The following is an 18789-nucleotide window of genomic DNA, read 5'->3' as shown; positions in this document are numbered from 1 at the left end:
ACTTTCAGGGTAGGAGCGGAGCGTAGCGCCCCACCTATTTTGAGAAATTCGCGAGGATTCGTCGACCGGCGCCAAAGTTATTCAAAATAGAATGTTGCGGATTTCCTATGGAAACAGGGTCCTAACTATAACTACCTACTGGCGACCGCCAGTAGGTAATATATATATATATATATATTCACTGAAAACAACATAGGTTTCAGGGGTGTTATAGTTAGCTGGACTTTTCACTTGTACAAAACCATTGAAATTCCCCCGTTATAGTTAGTTCAGCTAACTATAACTCGCGCGCCCGCAATGCACTGCTGATGACGTCACATATTACATCACTCATGACATGGTCAGTGACATCACTCATGACATCACTGATGACATCTCAAATGACATCACTGATGACATCACTGATGACATCATCCAGTGAATGTGTGTTTTTCTGAAAATTAAATATTTTTTATATATGTATATCTCAAGGTCGATGGAAGAATAAATGGGTATATAAGTGTCTAAATGGATGATTTGTTTTTGAAAAATTGATTGTGTAACTGACTGATTAAGTGTATCATAGTGAATACATGGCTTAGTGAGTAATGTTTAAATATGTAAATATCTGTATCAGTCCCTCACTTTGTGTATAAGTGGCTGCATGGGTTGGTGAGTAGCTACATGGGTGTCTATATAGGTTATTAGTTGGTTTTTTGAGTATCAGTCTGAGTGTCTGCATGGTTCAGTGGGGGGTATTACGTAGTGCATAGGTGCATGAATGAGTGACTCACTGTTTGTATGGGTTGAACACAGCATGTGTGCAGGACTGTATGGGTGGATGAGTGTGTGTATGGGTGTGTTGGTGAGTGAATGACTGTCTCAATAGTGTCTTTATGAGTAACTACATATGTTTTAAACTAGTATATGTGACTATTGGTGTATATATGTGAGTATATGTGAGAGTGAGAGATTGAAAGAGTTCCTGTATGAATAAGTATGTGTTTCTATAAGTGATTGTTTAAAAGACTAAGTATGTGTAAGTTTCCGTAGAAGTAAGTATGGTGGTGTGTGTATAACTGTATATGCAAGTAAATGTATGTTTGATTCTTTATTAGCATGAGTGACTATGTGTGTGAGTAACTCTATGGATGAGTGGCATTGTGTAACAGGATGTATAGGTGTATGAGTACATATGATGAGTGAGTACATGTATGAGTGACTGTATAGGACTGTTGGTGAATGAGTGGATGTGTATGTGGATCTTAGAATTACTGAAGAGGTTGTTGTAACTGGTATTGGTATGTCCATTGTTTTGAAAATTTTAGTCTCTATTTTTGAATGTGTGTATCAAAGGTTATATTAGGGTGAGAGGAGGTCTGCCACTCTATCACAAGGATGATGTCATCAGTGATGTCATCAGTGATGTCATTTGAGATGTCATCAGTGATGTCATGAGTGATGTCACTGACCATGTCATGAGTGATGTAATATGTGACGTCATCAGCAGTGCATTGCGGGCGCGCGAGTTATAGTTAGCTGAACTAACTATAACGGGGGAATTTCAATGGTTTTGTACAAGTGAAAAGTCCAGCTAACTATAACACCCCTGAAACCTATGTTTTTTTCAGTGAATTTCTGAGGTTTTTTAAATGCTAATTCCTAACTATAACGTGCCTGAAACCTATGGTTTTTTCTGTGAATTTCAAAGGTTTTTTAAATGCTAATTTCTAACTATGCCTACAGAGATAGGACATGTGAAGAAAGAAGAAAAAATGCACAGAAAGAAACAAAAGAAGTGCAGAAAGAAGCAACAGAAGTCCTCAAATACGAAGATAAGTGCAGGAAGAAGGATAACGTGCAGAAAGAACAAAAAGAAGAGCAGAAAGAAGCCTTGTTGCAAAATCATCCTGTACCCTCAACTTTTTCAGACGGATACTGGTGGTAACTGAGTCTGACTAACCATTCCTAGAGCCAGTGCTATGTTAAAAGACACTTAGAATACAGTGAAAACACCTACATACACTAGGGAACATTATGCGTTGGGGTCCCCCTGTGATTAGCATGACCTCCTCTGTAAGCCCCTAGTATATAATAGGGCATGGGGATTAAAACTACCTCTTAAAACAGGCCACAGGGCGTTTTTGCACACGTTAACTCAGGCCCCGTCCCCTCCATTCACCACTGTGTAAACACGCCCTGTGTCCATTTTTAGTTGGGAGATTAAGTTCATTTGAATCCTGAGGGTCCCTAGGGTCCAACCAGCCCACTAGGTACCTCCAGTAAGTGCCACAGAGCTGCGTTGCAGAGAGGTGTAAAAAGTGGCACGGCCTGGACCACCTCTCTGCAATGCAGCTCAGTGGCGCTTACTGGAAGCACTGGTGGGCTAGTTAGCCCCCAGGGGCCCTCAGTATTGAAGGGAAATTATATCCCCAATTTAAAACGTGCCATAGTGCGTGTTTGCACACGTCACCTCAGGCCCCGTCCCCTCCCTTCACCACTGTGTAAACGCGCCCTGTGGCTGTTCTAAGTTGAGAGATTAAGTCCCCTTGAATCCTAAGGGTCCCTAGGGTCAAACTAGACCACTAGGTACCTCCAGTAAGCGCCACAGAGCTGCGTTGCAGAGAGGTGTAAAAAGGGGCTTGGCCTCAGAACACCTGGCTGCAGCGCAGCTCCCTGGCGCATACTGGAGATGCCTGTTGGGGGCGCGTTTGCAGAGTGCTGCACGGAGGGGGCATGGCCTCCGGCACGATGCCAGTCTTTTATTTATTTTAGTTTTTTAAGAAGGGGGGCTGTTTGGTTCCCCTTCTTATTCTAATTTATTGGCCCTGATGACCCCATCCCCCAGGGCCAGTCTCCTAATTATATTTTTTTGACCCCAATCCCCAGGGCCGGCCACTGTTTTTTATTATTTTAAAAAAATATATATTCATAGACACACCTAGGACATGCTGGACAAACCGTACGTACCTATCACCATGACGATTTGCGTGATATTCATTAAAAGGCGACTATGCATGCAATGAATCCACGTGGAATGTATTTACACCACTAGTGAAGCTCTGACATGTCTGATGCCCTACCGTGCCTAATCCTGGTAGACACCCTTGTCGTTTATTTATACAAACATGGGTAGCTATTGACGGGCACATTTAATACACATGCACACCAAGCCATTCAAAGGGGATTCGACAAAAATTCGACCAAAACTATGCAAGAAACCCCCCTCACGGTTAATAAAACACATCCACTGCCGGATGTGAAATACTTTTTATTTTACTCTCTGGAAAGGGGACGAACATCACTTGAGAGCCACAGCGTGCTCCTGACAGAGCCCAATGCTGTGTTACACCCACCATTGCCTGCCGAGTGCCACACACCTCTGTGTTGTATTCCACTAGCTAGTGCATATGCTATGACACTCTCTAGCCCATGTGCACTGTAACACCACCCCGTGAATATGTCATGCCACACTTGTCTTCGCACGGGTTATATTGCCCCATCTAACGTGCCTTTCTCGATGCCTATGTTATAACGCACAGTGCTATGCCATACATATTACAATCTGGGATCCATATCTTTGTCACAGTGCATATGCAACGTTACACTCCCCAGCACATATTTTATATTACAACTTTAGAGACTAGTTAGGTTACACAACACTGCCCTGTGCATATTACACTCCAAGGCGCATATCGCATAGCACGCGCTAGTGCCTGTGCTATCTCGCGCTCTCCAATGAATCTGTCATTGCGCACAATGTATTGCATATTATATTTCACGCCCGGTTCATCTTATATCACACTTTTTGGTGCATAGTTTATACCATACACTATATCTAGTTTTCATTTTCAATCGTGCTCTCAGGACTATGTTCTATATAACACTGTGTTCACCTACCCTTTTCACGGGCATTACATTTTGCGATAGGGGGTGGAGGGTCAGGGGGTGTTTCTGCCAAGTGAGCCCGGAGTCACAGTCACAAACGTCCTCTTCTTCCTGAATAAAAGTGAGATTATGCTGCATACTTGTTCATATTTTAAGTAGTTCGCACAGACACAATGTTTTAAAAACAATAAAGTTCCTAATACCCGCCTTCTCTGAACAGTTAGCTTGCTGCCCCATCCCCTTCCTCCCTATCCTCTGTTGTGTGAATCCATGGACTAGCCTCCTCCCTCCTGCCATGCATGGTCTGATGTGCTGCCACTGCCCTCAATTTAGTATGATGTACCAGTCCACTCCTCCTGCCCTCCATTGCCCAATTCTATGCCCCATCATTGACCTCCTGCTTAAACTCTGTACTTAGCTTGCTGCCCCTATTCTCCTTCCCCCTGCCCTCCGATGTCTTTGTGCATGCCCCTGCTCCATCCTTTTTGCCCACCATGTCCCATGGACCTGCCACTCCTATCTACTCTGAGTGTTCTGTTGAGCTGCCACTCCCCTCCCACCTGCCTAGCATTGTCAGATGACTGTAACCTGTCCCTGCCACCTCCACCCTGCCTGTCCACATGCCATGCCCCTATCCTCTTCCTCCTGTCCTACATGGTCCATTGTACTGCCACACCCTTCTGCCCTCCCTGGTCTGTTGTGCTGCAACTGCTCCTCCTGCCTGCCCCGTGTGGTCTGTTGTGAGGTCCCTTCCCCTGAACTTTCTTGTCTGTGCACAGGTCCTGACCCTCCCTTCTATCCTCCATCGTCCTTTGTGCATGCCCCTCCACCCTCCTTCTTGCCCATCATAGCCATTGTGCTGCCACTAACCCTCCCACTTGCCATGCATGGTCTTCTGTGCTGCCATGGCCCCTCCCACCTTCCCTGTGTGGTCAGTTAGCTGCCCCTGACCCCCTCCCACCTTCCCTCCATGGTCTGTGTGTATGCCATCACAGTCTCACTGTTGCTCTTCATGGTGTGTCTTGCTTCTAGTGCCCATCCTGCCTGACCTCCATGGCTATCTTGCTGCTCCTGCCCTGCCCCCTTGCCCCCAGCCCTACTCCCTCCCTCCTGGCTTGTCTGTTCCATTGTAATGCCCCTGATCCGTCCCTCCTGCCATTTATGGTCTGTTATGCTGCAGCTTTCTCTCCTGTCTGTCCATTATGGTCAGCTAGCTACCATTGCCTCTTGCCCCTCTGTTCTCTGTTGTCCATGTGCATGGTCCTGTCCCCTCCCTCTTGCTTTCTATGGATTGTTGTGCTGCACTCCCGTCCTGCATGCCCTGTGTGGTGTATTGTGCTGCTGCAAACCCTGATGCCTGCCCTGCAGGGTCAGTTTGGTGCACCTCTCCATGTCCCTCCTGTCCTCTGTTATCCAAGTCCATGTCCCTATCCCATTTCCTTCCATGATCCAATGTACCATACTTGCGAACATTTTGAACTTGGTAAGAGGGAGATTTTGAAAAAAAACTGGGGTATTGATTTTCCCCTTTGAGTTACATTGAAAAAGAGGATATTGTAGACAGGAGACAGATCAAATAAAGCCCATTTGAGCTTAAAAACATTGGACGTTTCCTGGCTGAATCGGGTCTGTTGGCATGTATGGTTGTACTACCATTGCCTCTTCCTTCTGCCCACAATGGTCTATTACATTGCCACAGCCTTGAAGGAGGGTAGATTTTGTATCACAGGGGGCCCCTGGCCCGTTCTGTCCACACCTGAAGTATGAGACCCTTGTCCTTGCCCTGCCAGCTGCATTTGTAGGCCGTATTAAATTGACCAGCGGGTCCTGTGTTGGTATATAATTATCCTGAGACATCCTTACCACTCAGCCAGCATAAAACCCCTGTGTAGGCCCTTCTGTTCAATATGTAGGCCTCTTTGTTAAATTGACCATAGCTCTGCAATTTTAGTGTATAGCAGTCTGAAGGCAGGTCTGCGAGGCCTTCTGATCCAAACTAGTAGCCCCCACCCTACCCGAGTGCTCCGTGCTCGGTATCAAAGTTCAACATCCCCCTGAAGCTGTCGACATACAGTAGGTTGCATCCTGGACTGGTACTTGCTTCCTGGGCAGGTTTCCCGCTTTTAAGGAAGTGGCAACCGCAGAGCGTCAAGTTAGGAGAACTGAGGAGATTTTATACATGAATATATTGAATTCCCGTACAATACCCATTATTTTCTGCTTGCTCTATGGAACTTACGATAAGCGATTGGCCTGAGAGACTGACCTTTTCACCCAGTCCATTGTCAGCATTAAGTGGGTAAATGACGAAATGTCTGGTAAAATCTGCAGACAAAGCTTTTGGGTAGCATACGTAGGTAGATGTAGCGTGCAAAGGAGCCCACAAAATGATATAAAAAGGGAGCACCCACAGATATCGACGGACTACCTCGCCGTCTGTATGTAGGTTAACAGGCAGTGCAGGTTTTCCCCAAGAGCTGGGAGCTCTTGTCTTCCTTTGCTTAAAATGTCTTGCTCTGCTTTGCTTGAAGTATCTTATTCTATTTTACCTATATGAAATGTCATGTTATGTTTAATCATTGTTCTCTTTTTAATTTTGCATTTAAAAGATTTTGTATTGTAATTGCAGGAATGCTTGCTCTAAGAGTAAACGTGAGTGTTCCTAGGTAACATTTTCCTTGGTGTAACTTGTTTCTCATGATGCATTTATAGATGTGTTTTCTCTCTCTCTCTGTCAGTACATTAATTGAGATACAGAGAATATTATGACAGCTGTATGATTATCTGGATTCTGTATTTTGTACTTTATGTCTCTATTCTGCGGTTTCTTTGAAGTTGCATCTTCTCATTAAACTGCCATTGTATTCTGCCTCCAATTCCATGTCTCATATGTCTGTTTTCTTCATTTTTGGAGCAAGCGTTCCTAGGCACCCCGGCTCAAATTAAGGTGCCCCTTTTGTCCATGACTCACTCTCCTGCTCAGTTCTGTGGTGGCTCCCGGGGATCTGGGGACCGCCCCTAGCTTCCTTGACCCGTAATAGATCTTCCCTCCAACAGCCTCTCTTGCAAGTCCTGTATTGTTGGTTTGTTGCCCCTGCCCCCCTTTCCACTGCCCTCCATAGTCTGTTGTGCTTCCACGGCCCTTCCTGCCTGCTCAGTGTGGTTAAATTGTTGCCTTTGCACCCTCCTACCTGCCTTCAATTTTCAGAGTCCGTGCCCCTGGCCTCTGCCTCTCAACAGTATCCTAATGAACAACTAGATTGCTAACATTCTATATTTATTACAAAAGTGTGGAACGCCTGACATCATCTTGATGTAATCAAAACTGTAATACCTAGAGCATTTCCTTTAGAAATTACATATATGAGAGGGTCTTATTGGCATCAAAATTATGGTTAGTGCTCTAAAAGACTAAAATAAGGACATATTTTCTGAGTTTTCAAATAGCGACAAAGCACTTTTAAATTATTTGTTATCTTTATGTTTTTTTATCCAGTTGACCACTTGATTAAATGTTGCACTTAGGGGAGAGGATGTGGTGTTACTTCCAGAACTGCAGACTTTGCAACTGGGGAACCAGGTTGCAGTTTCTGCTTCAGCTCGACATTCTGTGATTCTGGTCAAATCACTTAGTCTCCCCATGTCTACAACCAAAATGAATTTGTTCTTGTGTGATGTAACCAATGCTCATGTAAAGCACTCCAATACCTGACAAGTCTGCACTATATAACACTGCAAAAACACAAAATAATAAGTGTTTTGCACACTTCTGTCATTGGGCTATATTTGGGCTACATCTGGGTGATTTTGGGCTACATTTGGGCTCTTTTGTCTCCGGTGGCCATCTTGGGAGATTTATTTGTTATGAAGTTTCCTAATTTCCTCATGTACTGCAGTCTCCTCAGTAGGAACTGCTTTCAGTTTTTTACTTTGATTCCATCATGAAGGTATTCAGATATGTCACACATTTGTCATACATTCTGAATGTTAGCACTCTAGTTGCTCATTAGATCACTGTAGTAAAACTACTGCACCATGGAAGTCTGCTCCTGGTATTAAAAGTGCATGTTTCAGTCTGCATGTCAGAATTTTTTAATGAAATAGAAGAGGATTTGAGAAGTCACTCAAAATGTGCCCTCATTTTCTTTCTTCAGCATTAATCATAATTTCTATGGCAAAATGAACCTCCTCATTGTGTTTCTTTTTAAATTAAATGTTTTAAGTGTTACCAGTTTATTCCAATCAAGATGGCTTCAGGTGTGCCATACTTTTGTCATAATGAAGACAGTACGCGCTCTAGTTGTTTTTAAGAACATTCTGGGACATTCTGTCATTGGGCTATACTTGGGCTACATCTGGGTGATATTTGGGCTACATTTGGGCTCTTTTGTCTCTGGTGGCCATCTTGGGAGACTTATTTGTGATGAAGTTTCCTAATTTCCTCATTTACTGCAGTCTCCTCAGTAGGAAATACTTTCAGTTTTTTACTTTGATTCCATCAAGAAGGCATTCAGATGTGTCACACATTTGCCATAAATTCAGAATGTTAGCACTCTTTTTGCTCATTAGATCACTGTAGTAAAGCTACTGCTCACCAGGGAAAACTGCTGCTGGTATTGAAAGTGCATGTTTCAGTCTGCATGTCAGAATTTTTTAATGAAATAGAAGAGGATTTGAGAAGTCACTCAAAATGTGCCCTAATTTTTCTTTCTGCAGCACTAATCATACTTTTTATGGAAAAATGAACCCCCTCATTTTGTTCCTTTTTAAATTAAATGTTTTAAGAGTTACCACTTTAATCCAAGCAAGATGGCTTCAGGTGTGCCATACGTTTATCATAAGTAGGACTGTTAGCGCTCTAGTAGTTCTTTGGAACACTCTGGGAAGCTGCAGTAGAACACAAAGGAATCAACTGACAGTCTCTGCCCTTGTTGGATGTACATGTTTTACTGAGAATGTCAGACTTCATTCTCACATGACTGAGAAAGATAATGTGAATTTACAGAAAATAAGCTCTCAGTTTAGCCTATAGATCACCTTCCAAACCTCTGTGGTAAAAGCATGAGAAAATATTTTTCTCTCAATCATGATATCCCAGCAGAAGGCTTTTTCACATGGTGAAATCACCTTAGAACATACCACAATTCCTAAAATGAGTATGGTACCATCAACAAATGATTTATAATGTAACTAAAGTCTTAAAACCTTCTATTAACTGCAATGCTTTTTAATGAGGTGCTATCATGTATATTGGTCCCAAGATGGCTGCCAACACTTCTTGGATGAAGTGCTGACAGCCAATCAGATCTCAGGATGAGATGTGTGGTTAGGCTCCGCCCACATATATATGCTTTTAAATGCTATTTTCTCAGGAAATACTGAACAGATTTACACCAGACCTGCAAAAGGCACTTCCTTGACCTTATGGCTACCTCTCTGCCAAATTTCAAGTAATTCTGTTCAGCCGTTCGGGCCGTAGCTGTGTCTAAAGGTCCTATGGAAAAATGCATGGGGAAAACGCGTTTTGGGACCCCCCTTTTTTCTCGGCCCCTGCTTGACGAATCCCCCCGAGACTTTCAGGGTAGGAGCGGAGCGTAGCGCCCCACCTATTTTGAAAATTTCGCGAGGATTCGTCAACCGGCGCCAAAGTTATTCCAAATAGAATGTTGCGGATTTCCTATGGAAACAGGGTCCTAACTATAACTACCTACTGGCGACCGCCAGTAGGTAATGTATATATATATATATATATATATATATATATATATATATATATATCGCCAAAAGATAGTTGTAGTTAGGACCTATTTTCCATAGGAAATCCGCAACATTCTATTTGGAATAACGTTGGCCCCGGTTGATGAATCCTCGCGAAATTTTCCAAACTTTTGGCCAGCTCTGCTCCGCATTTGCGGTGATCCGTCAAGCGGGGGCCGAGAGAAAAGGGGGGTCCCAAAACGCATTTTCCCCATGCAATTTCCCATAGGATCTGTTGTCGCAGCTACAGCCCGAACCGCTGAACGGAATGACACCAAATTTTGCTAAGAGGTAGTCCTCAGTTCGGACTCATGCCTTTTGCATATATGGTGTGAATCTGTTCAGTAGTTCCTGAGAAAATTAGGGGTAAAAAAGTTAGTGATATCTATGGCCGCGGAGGATCCGCGGACCGTACCTGCACCGTAAGCGCAATCTCGCCGAACCGAGCGCGCACCTTCCCGATCGCGCGCTGAATGCTAATTGGCTGTCGAGTGTCTCTCTACATTCGAAACCAGGAACTGTTGGCGGCCATTTTCTGCCTCTGTAGAAGCGAGGCTGAAGATGCAAGGGGAATAAGTGTGTAAAACATATAAAGGGGGCAGAGTGGAAATACTCTGACCCTCTAGATGTGCTTAGGGGTCCCAGAAGGACCCCCTGGGGCCCCCTTTTTCAAAAAAAAAACACGGGGAAATGCGCGCACGGTGCGCGCATCCTATTGCGTTGGATGCACGGATTCTCTCGTGGTGGGTGCGCGGATCCACGGCAACTTTTTTGAAAAACGACAAGAAATCATTGGTTGTATGACAACTTTCTACACTGAAAGGTAGGGTGTATATTTCTGTTTTTTAAAGGTATGATTCTTATTGGTTAACAAAAACAGATTGTAAGGAACATTATATATGATAAGCTGATATGTTGAAAAGTCAAGCACACTTCCTGTCTTGTGTAGGAACATTGTGTGCTGAACTTGTGACCTGTGAGCTCAGTGCAGTGTTCCATGACCTGTTTCTATGGTAACAGGCAGAAGGCAGATTGGGGGAAGGGTTGAAATGTATTTCAGTTGGAAATGTTTAACCAATAGAAATGTGTGTTTGCTTTTGAGTTTATGTGCGAAGGATTGTGATTTGATGTTTACATGTATATGTGTGGAAAATGAAAGGGAAACTTTTTCATTCTTTGCTTTTGCTGAGAGGTGAGCAGTGCAGAGATTCTGTAAAAGAACTTGAAAGATGAGTTATTCATTGTATGGGGATGTATGTAGACTATTTTGATTTTAATCAGACTAATGTATTTTTCCTGCTAAAGTGTAGGGAGTACTTTTTTTCTCTACAATGTGTGTGCATGTAGAAACCATTCTGTGATAAGCATTTGTGTTTTTCTTGTGTTTGTAAACAGATAACTGTGCAGTTTTTATATTTTGGTAGAATTAGAAACCAGTCATTGTTTATGAATTTGTGAAATGAGTTATGTTATGTTTCTATACTAAAATGTAGTACTACTTCTAGACGAAGAAATGTGTTTTGGTATAGTGCAAGGGATAGTGTTGTTTGTCTAGAATCACACAGTGAGTCTGTGTGCATTTGGGAACCACTGTGAGAGAAGCATTTGGTAACATTGTGTATTTGCTGACAGATAACTGTTTTAACTTGTCATGTTGTGAAGTTTTAGTAGCATTAGAAGACATTTATGGCTTATGATTTGATTAAATGAGTCAGGCTTTGACAGAAAAGTGCAGTCCTGAAATATGTAGATTGTGTGCAGTTCCCTTACCAGTTGCACTGTAATGAATGAGTTTTGGTAAACTCCTAGGGATAGTGGTGCATGTCTAGAATCACAGTGTGCGTTTGTGTGTATTTGGGATCAGTGTGAGAGAAGCATTTGGTGATATCATGTATTTGCTTACAGATAACTTTTTTAAAACCTGTCATGTTGTGAAGTTTTAGTAGCATTAGAATCCAGTCTTTGCTTATGCGTTGATTAAATGAGTCATGCTTTGACACTGATGTGCTATACTTAAATATGTAGATTGTGTTCAGTACCATTAACTCTTCCAGACTAGTCAATGAGTTTTGGTAAAGTCCTAGGATAGTGTTGATTGTCTAAAATCACACTGTGAGTCTGTGTGCATTTGGGTAAGGATTGTGAGAGAAGCATTTGGTAACATCGTGTATTTGCTGACAGATAACTGTTTTAAAACCAGTCAGGTTGTCAAGTTTTAGTAGCATTAGAAGACAGTTATGGCTTATGCTTTCATTAAATGAGTCAGGCATTGACAGTAAATTGCAGTCGTGAAATATGTAGATTGTGTGCAGTTCCCTTACCACTTGCACTGTAGTAAACTCATAGGGATAGTGGTGCTTCTCTAGAATCACACTGTGAGTTAGTGTGTATTTGGGATCAGTGTGAGAGAATCATTTGGTAACATCATGTATTTGCTGACAGATAAGTGTTTTAAAATCTGTCATGTTGTGAAGTTTTAGTAGCATTAGAATCCAGTCTTTGCTTATATGTTGATTAAATGAGTCATGCTTTGACACTGATGTGCTGTACTTAAATATGTAGATTGTGTGCCGTCCCCTTACCCCTTCCACAGTAGTGAATGAGATATGGTAAAGTCCTAGGATAGTGTTGATTGTCTAAAATCACACTGTGAGTCTGTGTGTATTTGGGTAAGGATTGTGAGAGAAGCATTTGGTAGCATTGTGTATTTACTGACAGATAACTGTTTTAAAACCTGTCATGTTGTCAAGTTTTAGTAGCATTAGAAGCCAGTCTTTGCTTATGCGTTGAATAAATTAGTCAGGCATTGACATTAAAGTGTAGTCGTGAAATATGTAGATTGTGTGCAGTTCCTTTACCACTTCCACTGTAGTGAATGAGTTTTGGTAAACTCCTATGGGTTGGTGTTGTTTGTCTAGAATCACACTGTGAGTCTGTGTGCATTTGGGAACCACTGTGAGAGAAGTGTTTGGTAACATTGTGTATTTGCTGACAGATAAGTGTTGTAAAACATGTCATGTTGTCAAGTTTTAGTAGCATTAGAAGACAGTTATGGCTTATGCTTTCATTATATGAGTCAGGCATTGACAGTGAATTGCAGTTGTGAAATATGTAGATTGTGTGCAGTTCCCTTACCACTTGCACTGTAGTGAATGAGTTTTGGTAAACTCATAGGGATAGTGGTGCTTGTCTAGAATCACACTGTGAGTTAGTGTGTATTTGGGATCACTGTGAGAGAAGCATTTGGTAACATCATGTATTTGCTGACAGATAACTGTTTTAAAACCTGTCATGTTGTGAAGTTTTAGTAGGATTAGAATCCAGTCTTTACGTATTCGTTGATTAAATGAGCCATGCTTTGACACTGATGTGGTGTACTTAAATATATAGATTGTGTGAAGTACCATTAACTCTTCCAGAGTAGTGAATGAGTTTTGGTAAACTCGAGGATAGTGTTGCTTGTCTAAAATCACACTGTGAGTCTGTGTGCATTTGGATAAGGATTGTGAGAGAAACATTTGGTAACATCGTGTATTTGGACACATATACCTGTTTTAAAACCGGTCATGTTGTGAAGTTTTAGTAGCATTTGAAGCCAGTCTTTGCTTATGCTTTGATTATATGAGTCAGGCTTTGACATAAAAGTGCAGTCCTGAAATATGAAGATTGTGTGCAGTTCACTTACCACTTCCACAGTAGTGAATGATTTTTGGTAAACTCCTAGGTATAGTGGTTGTTGTCTAGAATTACACTGTGAGTCTGTGTGCATTTGAGAACCACTGTGAGAGAAGCATTTGGTAACATCGTGTATTTGCTGACAGATAACTAATTTAAAACCTCTCATGTTGTCAAGTTTTAGTAGCATTATAAACTAGTCTTTGCTTATGCATTGATAAAATGAGTCAGGGTTTTACACTAAGGTGCAGTACCATGTACTATTCTGTTCACTGTGGCAGAACTGAAAATTTAAAAGTTTTGCCTAAGCACTGTCCTAGAAGTAGTCTGATTATTTAGTCAGTTTCTAAGTACCAAATAGACTGCTTCAAATGTCTATGCAGTATGTATGTAGTGTTCTAACATACTATACACTTGTCTTTTACACCTTCAATTCCCTAGTCAGTATCCATACACTTCCAGGAAACATCCTGTCACTTCCTTTGCAGTCCTATAGAGACCCATTCAACAGCATGTACTAATCCATTCACTGTGCCAAAACCCAAACACTTATAAATTCACCAAGACACTCTCTTTCCAGTACTCTAATGATTCAGTCACTGCCTAAGTATTCATGCACTGAGCCAGGTCTTCGCACATGGACTTCTTCAAACCCCTATCCACTATGCAAGCAGTCCTCTAAGCACCTACACACTTGTCTTTCACACCTTCAATTCCCCAGTCAGTATCCGTTCACTTCCAGCAAACACCCTGTCACTCCATTTGCACTCCTCTAGTGACCCATTCAGCATCATGTACTAATCCATTCACTGCACCAAACCCTAATAAATTCACCCAGGCACTCTCCTTGCAGTACTCTAATCATTCAGTCAGTACCCAAGTACTCATCCAGTGACCCAAGCCTTAGTATATGGACTGCTTCAAACCCTTATCCACTATGCATGCAGTCCTCTAACCACCTACACAATTGTCTTTCTCACCTTCAATTCCCTAGTCAGTATCCATACACTTCCAGGAAATACCCTGTCACTCCCTTTGCAGTCCTCTAGTGACCCATTCAGCACCATGTACTAATCCATTCACTGTGCTAAAACCCAAACACTTATAAATTCACCAATATACTATCTTTGCAGTACTCTAATCATTCAGTCAGTGCCTCAGTATTCATACACTGAGCCAGGCCTTAGCACATGGACTGTTTCAAACCCCTATGCACTATGCATGCAGTCTTCTAACCACCTAGACACTTGTCTTTCACACTTTCAATTTCCTAGTCAGTATCCATACAGTCCAGCACTTGTGACTGCCTTTGCACTCCTCTAGTGACCCATTCAATACCAAGTACTAATCCATTCCCTGTGCGAAAAGCCTAGCACTTATAAATACACCTAGGCACTCTCCTCTCTAATCATTCAGTCAGTACCCAAGTAGTCATGCAGTGAGCCAGGCCTTAGCACATGGACTGCTTTAAATGCCTATGCAGTATAGATGCAGTCCTCTAATCACCTACACAGTTGTGTTTCACACCTTCAATTCCTTAGTTAGTATTCATACTCTTCTAGCAAACACCCTGTCACTCACCCAGTGTGTCTCCTTATAGTACTGTAATCATTTAGTCAGTTAGCATGTAGTCTTTTAGTGAGGTAGGCTTTAGGGCATGAACTGCTTCAAAGTAGTATGCACTATGCATGTAGTGTTTTAACGATCGTCACACTTGTGGTTCAGGGCTATAGTTTCTTAGTCAGTTTTTATATAAAATGTGTTTGGACAGTAATGGAATAGTATAAATTTGAAAGTTATTAATATACATTTATTTGGGATTCTTTTTTACAGACACAGAACAGGAGTGTTTCTCATCTGTTTGTACTCTACTCGTGCAAGATTGTTTGGATGAAGGGTCCTTAGGTGTTTCATCATACTTGCTGTGCCGCACGAGTATATTTTGTTAGGATCCCCTCGTAACAGAACTCTTTGGAAAATCTTGCGAATGAAGAAGGTGGCATTGGTCTTTGTTTGCCCCTTGGAAAAAGTTAAAAATGTTAATAAAAAAATAAAGTTTGAAAATAGTTTATGGTTTATATCTTTATTATTATAAAAAATAAAGTTTGAATAAAAAATAAATAATGTTTTTGGTTGTTCTCTTAACTGCTGTGTGACTCTTTCTTGTTCTTATTACTATTATTTGATGGAGTCCACCATGGTGTTAAATTTTGGGGCACTTATCGCTGGAATACTGGTGATATCTGCAGTTTGCACCAACTTCTGAATAGTGTGTTAGATTTATCTCAACTTTACCGTTAAAGTGCTGATAATGAAATGGAGAGTAGCCGTTCCCGTGCAAAAAGACACGAGGTGCACCTTTGCGATTTATTCTAAATACTAAAATCCTGTATTGTATTGCACTGAGGTATTGGCTGCACTTACAGTGTACACACAAAATCCATTAAGAAATCTCATTGTATTTATATTGATTGGGAATAGTGTGTCAGGTGCTGGATCTTGACGAGATGCACTGCTCAGTTCGTATATTGTTGTGCACACGAAAAAAATCACATCACAAGTTTCACAGCAATTGCAATGCGAAACAAATTCCGGCGATAAGACACATTAGCACCAGGGATTTTACACCTGCTTTCTGCTGGTGTTAAGCAGGGCAACTACCTGCACCATGAAAGGGAACACAGCCAAGAGCCACACCAGAACACCCACAGGTGCCATAGAGTCAATGGGCATGATACAGGGATACCCATGAGGGCCAGAAGACTCATCTCAACAACTCCAGGACCGCCAATGCCCCCCAAACCCACATCTTAGTAAGTGTGTCCCTGTGGTCATTGTCTTAGAATGATAGACACGAGCCCTGCAACATCACAGTGAGCTGTCACCTCAGCGTTGGCAGTGAGCCTGGATGTGTAGCTACGTACGCATCCTCCTGCATGCACAACTGGCGTGTGCTGGTCTGTCGTTCACAGGTCAGTGCAGGGGTGTGCCTATCCGGCAAGGGGAACGGGGTGTCTCGGACATGTCCATGTACAGGAAGTGCGGTAAGTGTGTCTCTGTGTTCTGGTGTGGCCTGTTACAAGAGCCGCAGCAGTCGATGTTGTAAAGTGGCATGCACCACCGCCAAACGGCACTGTGATGTTGTAGTTGGAATGTAGCAGGACATGCGCAAATAGGCATTACAATGGCATGCCGTACGAGTGCACGAGATACAACAGCTCACCGTACAAAAGTGTGGGGTCTCGTGGGAGGGAGGAGCAGCCGTTTGGCAACATAACACACACAGTGAACTCGACCATGTGCCACATGCTGGGCATCTCACCCGTGATGACCACGGTCGCAGACATCCCACAACACCAACGACTGGCCTTTGTACACATCCTGTATGAATGCCGCGTGGTTTTCACTTCTATGCTCGTTCAGTGGTGTGATGTTGGCAGGTTGTGTGACTTGTGCTCCTTGTTGGTGTGTTTCGTATTGGCCATTGTTAGTCTATATGTGTGTTGTACTTAATTGTGCATGTGTGCCATTCTGCCCATCTCCCCCCTCCCCCCACTCCCTGCTTCTTCCTCTTCCTAGTGCTGTTGTGTCTATAATTTTGTTGCTGCACACATAAATACATGTAAAGAATAAATTAGAATAGTTCCTTGATTCTTTTAGGTTTCAAAACTTCTCTATTGGTTTCTTTTTAATTTTCCATACGAACCATTTTTTTAAATATTCAACAACACATAGAAGTCAGAAGTGCAACGTATTCTATCAACACACTTTCTAGAACATTCTACAATACGTGCAGGTTAAAAGTTCATAAATTTTTTAAAACTTTACGATATTTTTTTGTAACATTTTTTTGAACATTTAACGACACGTGCAGGTTAAAAGTTGACGATTGTTTTAAGTTCGAACAGTGCCTTCCAAATGCAAGTAGCAGGTGTGGTTGAGCTGAGCAAATTTTATCCTATGATATGTACTCCACGTTGAAACTGCTTTTTCTTTACCAATCACAAAGATGCTTTTCCACAAAACTAATGTGCACCCTACTTTTAAAAAAGAATGCTTTTCATGATATCTTCAGAGATAAGTTATAGATAGGAATTAGCATTTAAAAAACCTTTGAAATTCACTGAAAAAACCATACGTTTCATGCACGTTATAGTTAGGAATTGGCATTTAAAAAACCTTTGAAATTCACTGAAAAAACCAAAGGTTTCAGGGGCGTTATAGTTAGGAATTGGCATTTAAAAAAACCTTAGAAATTCACTGAAAAAAACATAGGTTTCAGGGGTGTTATAGTTAGCTGGACATTTCCCTCGTACAAAACCCTAGAAATTCCCCTGTTATAGTTAGTTCAGCTAACTATAACTCGCGCCCCCGCAATGCACTGCTGATGACGTCACATATTATATCACTCATGACATGGTCAGTGACATCACCGATGACATCACTGATGACATCTCAAATGACACCACTGATGACATCACTGATGACGTCATCCATGTGATAAATTAGTGCATCTTCTCACACCCTAATATAACCTTTGATACACCGACTCAAAATTTCAGGCGGCCATTTTGACAACCATAGATACTCCAATACCAATTACTACTCACCCACTCATTGACTTTTAGGTCTACATACATCTCCACTCACTCACCTGTACAGTCACTCATACATACAGTCACTCTGTGCATTTATACACCTATATAGACACTCACACACTGCCAATCATCCATTGAGGTACTGACACATCTAGTCAGTCATGCAAATAATTAATCACAGTAAAATTTACTCACCTATACAGTTAAAAACACTTAAGTTCACTTACTCATAAAAATACTAACAAATTCTGTGTCTTCCTGCAGAAAAACAAACAGCACATGACACATATATCCTTGCACTATGGTGCATACAGCCACTCCCAAAATCACACACTCTCACATATAGATAGTTATATACTCTTACACACATATACACTGCGTTTCACATATGTAGTTACTGACACATGTACAACTGAGATATACATTCAATCACTAACACACCCATACATACACTCACCCAACCATACAGTCCATCACAGATGCACTCTTAAAAACATGCACCCACTGAATCACCCACTCACACATCTAGTCACAGAGTCACACACACCCTACCCACACAAACACTCAGGCACCCATACAGATACTCAGACAACCAATGAATAACCCATATAGACACTCATATAGCTATTCACAAAACCATGCAGCCACTTATACACCAACACACAGACACATACAGGCATTCACACAGTTTAGTCACTAGTCTGCAGTAAGATACATTTAATGACTCACTTATAGACTCAGTTACGCACCTAGAAAATCATCCATTCACACACTTGTACACCCACTTATTTTTCAACAGGCCTTTCCCTATATATATTAAACATAAAAAAAATGTTCAGAAACACATACTCAATGGATGATGTCATCAGTGATGTCATCAGTGATGTCATTT

This window comes from Triturus cristatus, chromosome 5_2 (genome assembly GCF_964204655.1).
Source record: "Triturus cristatus chromosome 5_2, aTriCri1.1, whole genome shotgun sequence".
In the NCBI taxonomy this organism is placed as follows: domain Eukaryota; kingdom Metazoa; phylum Chordata; class Amphibia; order Caudata; family Salamandridae; genus Triturus; species Triturus cristatus.
The sequence above is the reverse complement of the archived record's forward strand: the minus strand, read 5'-3'. Positions refer to the sequence as shown.